The sequence below is a fragment of the Eschrichtius robustus genome, chromosome 18 (genome assembly GCF_028021215.1).
Source record: "Eschrichtius robustus isolate mEscRob2 chromosome 18, mEscRob2.pri, whole genome shotgun sequence".
Lineage (NCBI taxonomy): Eukaryota > Metazoa > Chordata > Mammalia > Artiodactyla > Eschrichtiidae > Eschrichtius > Eschrichtius robustus.
In genome coordinates, this window is record NC_090841.1 from 4,999,079 (window position 1) to 5,004,734 (window position 5,656).

The 5,656-nt window shown below is 52.3% G+C and overlaps 1 long non-coding RNA gene across 2 annotated transcripts; it reads left to right on the forward strand.

Annotated features, from left to right (window-relative positions):
- Window positions 1-615: 615 nt before the first annotated feature.
- Window positions 616-3,783, forward strand: LOC137752155 (uncharacterized). Of its 2 annotated transcripts, none has more exons than XR_011071065.1 (3): window positions 616-694; window positions 2,332-2,510; window positions 3,098-3,783. It is a non-coding gene; the product is annotated as an uncharacterized lncRNA (long non-coding RNA). The 2 variants fall into 2 exon arrangements; XR_011071066.1 differs by having other exon boundaries at window positions 643-694; window positions 2,317-2,510.
- The last annotated feature ends 1,873 nt before the right edge of the window (window positions 3,784-5,656 follow it).

Consider the following 5,656-nt stretch of genomic DNA (forward strand, 5'->3'; position numbering starts at 1 on the left):
CTGGGGTTCAAATCCTGCCTCTGCTCTGTGACCTTGGGCAAGTTACTCAAATGAGCGATTCTCTAGTTTCCTCCTCTGTACAGTGGGGAGTGATGGTGCACTCGGTTCAAGATATTTTCCGATTTGTGTGAATTATTTAGAAATGTTAATTTCCAGGGTTTTCTAGGTTTTTTGGCTTGTTTTTGATTTCTAGCTTTATTGCATGTAGTTCTAGAGCATGTTTCTCATGATTTCACGCATGCTTTGTATGAAATTTGATGAGATTCACTTTAAGACCCAGTATACAGCAAATTTTGGAAAATAACGTATAGGTTATTGGATGCAGTGTTTTATGTGTCCATTGACTTTTTGTATTGTCAACTCTTCCATATTGCTACTGAATTTTTAGTCACTCAGAGGATGTGTTTAAAATAGCCCATTGAGAATTTGGACTGGTATCTATTCATTTTTGTAGTTCTGTTAAACTTTTCTTCACATATTTTGATGCATGTTATTAGGGTTTGTAATTTCATGCCCTATGTGTGTAATGCCTACTATGTACATACATGGCGGGCATTGTTCTAAGTGCTTTAAATATATGCTAACTCTGTTATCCTCTTAACCATCCTACAAGGTAGTTACTATTAGTATCCCATTTACGTGTGGAAACTGAAGAATACAGAGACTAAGCAATTTGCTGAAGATTACACTTATGGTAAGTAGCCGAGCTGGAATTTGAACAGACTGACTCTGGAACTTGTTCTTTTAACCAAACTGACATTGTTCTACTGAAAGAGCTTCTATCATTATGACACGAGCTTCGTTCTGGTGATTACCTTTGCCTTAAATCAATTTTGTCTAATATTTATAATGCTCCAGTGGCTTTTTTTTTTGATTAACATCTTCCAGCATTAACAGCATCTTTTACTGTCCTTTTACTTTCAACATCTGTATTCTTATGTTTTAGATATGCCTCTTGTTAGCAAATATTTGGATTTTTTCCTCATTCTGACAGTTTCTGTGTTTTAAATGGAAAAATTTTAATGGGTCATTACTCTAAGAATTACAATATGAAAGCTTAATTTATCAAAGTCTAAAGTTAGTCAATAATTTTCCGCAGAGGTAATAAAAATACTTGGTTTATGACACACACGGACCAATCAGAACCCTAGTGGCCAGTTCACTTGGGATGATGTACAGGTTCACGCCGCCTGGGTGCCAGCCCTGTCTGCTCACTCCTTCAGGACAATACAAGGGTCTTTGCAGCATTTATCCCTGTTTTAGCTCAGCTGCTGTAATGAAGTACCACAGCCTGCGTGGCTTAAACAGCAGAAATGTATTTTCTCACAGTTCTCAAGGCTGGAAGTCCAAGATCAGGGTGCCAGTGTGGCTGGATTCTGGTGGGGCCCCCCTTCCTGGTTTGCAGACGGCCGCCTTCCCACTGTGTCCTCACACGGCAGGGCGGGGGGAGAGGGAGAGCTGTTTGGGGTCTCTTCTTTTTCTGTTTGTTTAAGATTTACTCTTGGATGTGGACCATTTTTAAAGTCTTTATTGAATTTGTTACAATATTGCTGCTGTTCTATGTCCTGGTTTTTTGGCCAGGAGGCATGTGGGACCTTAGCTCCCCGACCAGGGATCGAACCCGCAGCCCCTGCACTGGAAGGCGGAGTCTTAACCACTGGACGGCCAGGGAAGTCCCCGGGGTCTCTTCTTATAAGAGCACCGATCCCGTCATGAGGGCCCCTCTCATAACTTAATCACCTCCCAAAGGACCTGCCTCCAAATGGTATCACATTGCGGGTAGGGCTTCAACGTGTGAATTTTGGGGAAATATGATTCTGTACATAGCTCCCCCCGCATCTGACTTGCATGTTCCTTTTTTTAACCTCATAAGATAGCCTTGTTTCATGTCCTTTTAGATTTATCCCAATATTTATCGTTATTTTTGCTCATCCTTTCTTTGCGTATTTCAGACCTTCCATCTGGGATCATTTCGTTCTGTCCTGAAGTATGTTATTTTAGAATTTGCTTTAGTGAGGATCTGCTGATGGAAAAAAACTCATTCTTTTCATCTGAAAATATTTTTATTTCACCCTCGGTTCGCTGTTGAGTGATTGTCCCTTATCTCCACAGGCACGCCCCACCCCCCAACCCCCTATCCCCACTCTGCTTTGTGCCCTGGGGCGGGGGAGTCTGCCAGAGACATTCCCCCTCTTGCCAGCCTTGAGCTCTGCTGGGGGGCTGTCAGTGTCCAATTGGGATACAGAAACTGTACTGGTTATTTGAACAGGGGTATTTTAATATAAAGAATTTTTTTTTTTTTTTTTGGCCTTGCAGCTTACCGGATCTTAGCTCCCCGACCAGAGACTGAACCTGTGCCCCCCGCAGTGGAAATGTGGCATCCTAACCACTGGACCACCAGGGAATTCTATAAAGAACTATTAAGTAGAACAAGACAAGGTGGCTAATTCCTAACAGCTAAAGTCCTACCAGGTGGTTAATTCCTTAAGAGGACCCCGAGGAGTCCAGAGGTAAGAGGTATGAAAGAACAGCTACTGCTTCTCGGCTGGGCAAGAGGGGGCAATGAAGGAACAAAGGATTAGGACAGGGACCCCCTTCCACGTGGCGGTCCTGCACGAACCCGCAGTCTGCTGGGGGGAAACCAGAGACTAAGACAAAACAAGACCTTCGCCAGGCTGTGGGCTGGCACCGGTCTATACAGCGGCCACTATTCCTGGAGGATGGGCAGGCAGGCGCCTGGCCTGGCCAGAGGGTGCGGTGCAGGGGGGGGGGGGGGGGCTGGTCTCAGGAGAGGGTGTGGCTGGGCCAGTGCTGGTCTGAGAAGAGGCAAAACACAGAGCGGCCAGCACGATGTTGAAGGAGGAAGCAAAGTCAGAGGACTGACGCTCCTACTTAAGACTCACTGTAACGCTGCGGTAATCAGGAGAGGGTGGGATTAGGGGAGGAGCAGTCATAGAGGTAGAGTCTGTGCTGTGTCCAGGTTCTTACCCGTGGCCCCCTGCCCCGTCTTTCCCGGCCGTGTCTCTCTGCTCCAGGGTCCCACTCAGGGTACCATGTTACATTTAGTCCATGTTTTCTACTATCTTCTATCTTCTAGGTGAAACAAAGCAACATCTTAAATGTGCTGCTCTAGGGATGTTTACATCAAGGCGTACCCACAGATCGAGACAGAGATCGCGTCCTGCCTATGGCCAGAGCTCTGGTCACCCGTCGGCCCTTCGCTGGCTGCATGGCCCTGGGCAGGTCACGTACGGTTTCTGAGCCTCAGTTTCCTCGCCTGTAACAAGGTGAGAGCGATGCCTACTCCATAGCGGTGGACCTCAATCCGGCGATAAATGGATTTTAGTGCTGCTGCTACACGTGCCGTCGGGAGCCAGCTGTCGGGAGCCAGCTGGGAAGCTAGCTCACGGAGAAGTGCAGGGACCTTCCACAGGCGGTCAGCACTGCCTTGAGCACCTCGGAAGCTTCCTGCCGGGACGCGTCTGAAAGGACCAGGATGAGGTGTCACCCGGCGCAGGGTCCCTCAGCACCCCTGCGGGGCCTCCCACCTGCCTTGTCATCCCCTGCCCTCAAGTGACCAGCTGCCCGGTCCAGGTGGGCATTGCCGCTGGGCCCGTCCTCCACCCCGGGGTCTGGAGCCCACCGGCTTCCCCGCCCTCCAGCTGAGCCTTCTGAGTGTAGGGTATGCAATCAGAGTGGAATAACCCCAAACTTCTGCTTCCGAAGGCTATTTCTGCCTGAAAGTAGGCATTTCCTACCGCACGGAACGTGCCCCTGCTGGAGCCTGGGAGAGGGGGTGGTGCGGGCGCCCCGCCTGGGTCCTCGCTCCTGCCTGGGCAGAGCAGGCGTGAAATCGTCCTCCTCCACCTGGCAGGCCGTCACTTCTGCATCCAGACGTGGGTCTGAGCGGTGGGGGGGGGGGGGGGGTCCTCAGAGGCAGGATGCTGTGTCACGTAGCCCTCGTCTGCTCTCTAGCGGCTGCCTGACGGGCATGAAGGACCCTTTAAGAGGCCTCGATGGGGGGTTGGGGGCTGTGTGGACAGAGCTGCGAGTTAAGTGAAGGCGGCTGTCACTTCAAACCGAGCAGCGGTGGGTGAGCGCCTCCCTGACCTGGAAGCGTCTCCCCCCAGCATCTGCTGCACGGAGCCGCTGACTCAGAAACAGAAGTCACAAAAAGCACAGTAAGTAAGTTCCACGTTCGGAGCTGCCAGGCTGTCGTAAAAGAGAAACCGAGGCCAGAGCAAGCTGGACCGGCCAGCTGAGGCTGCCGTGGCCCATGGGCAGGCTGGGATGGGGGCTGGGTGGAGGAGGAAAGCCACAGACTTACCTGCACCTGTGCTTTGGGACCCTGAAGGCCCTCCTGGGGGCTGCGGAGGGAGGGAGGGCCGGCCCCCGAGGATGGCGAGGGAGGATTCTGGCCGTGCTTCACCGCGTGCACCCCCGTCCCCTTTCCCACACCTCCCTGGCCCCCGCACCCCATTCCCATCCCTGGGCCGAGGGGAGGAGGACCACTTACACTGCGGGAGAGAGGGGACCCTGAGTCTCCTGGACTCAGCAGCTGAATGGCCAAAGGCACTTCAAGTGAAAGAATGAATTGGTTCCCACCTCTGCTAGCTACCGACTTGGGTCTGAGAAACCCCTTTATCCACCGTAATCTTCCTGCCAGCAGGTTCACTACGGCTCTCTGGTTTCGTGCTTCACCTTGCTGAAGACTTTTGAGTACTTTTCTTTTCTCCCAGAAGTAGAATGAAACGCGCACATACCAACTGGCCCTCTGGTGTTGGAGGTTAGGGTACCTGTGCAAAGTCACGGAGCAGGCGGGCTTGTTCCATGTAAGGTTTCGGAGGATTTCTTCTGAATCAGTGGCTTTGATTCTAAACACGTTACAGTGTGGAAATCTCAACTGAGCTGCCTCAGTAACAACACAGCTCCGTCGAGGGCACGGTGGGTGAGATGAGATTATCATCTCTCAGTTCCAGTCTCTTTTGAAGCCACGACCCACCTGGGGAGGCCGACAAGCGTCGGCAGGAAGTTGCCCTGCATCCACCGGGCGCGCGGGTTCTCAGCGCCGGGCTCTAGGAGGTGGACGCCTCAGTTCTGCTCCTGACCCTGATCTACTCCCCACGCAAACCCTCCGCGTGGCTGGGCTCCTCCCAGCTGAGCGCACTCTCCGTCTCCTGCCCTGTCCGCTCTGCATCTCGGGGGCCTGGCCTCGTTCACTCTGAGCAGTAAAGTCTTCCAACCGAGGTGCACCAAGGGCCGAAGCTTCCGGGCAGGCTGGTGTTGCGAGAAGGATTACGTTGCCGTGTGTGCTTGGTAAGAAGGCTCAGCAGAGAAAGGCAGGCGCAGAGGGAACAGAGCCTGTCCCTCGTGGCACCTGACCTTGCCTGGCCTGGGGGGGGGATGCGCAAGTGGAGGTGGGGAGGTTGGGGAGCCCCATTTCCAAGAGCCTGGCTGTGGCCAGATCTGCTCCCTCCTTCTGCCATTCAGCCCCGACCTGCGGGACAGAGCTGAAGCAGAGGGTCCCGGCGAATGTCCTAGTGTGACAGTGAGGGTCCCCTGGGGCCAGGTCTCCCGAGTCCTGTGGCTACTCGGGCTTGATGCACGCTTCCCACCATCCAGAGAAATAGGTATGAAACAGGGTGAGCCTGCCCGG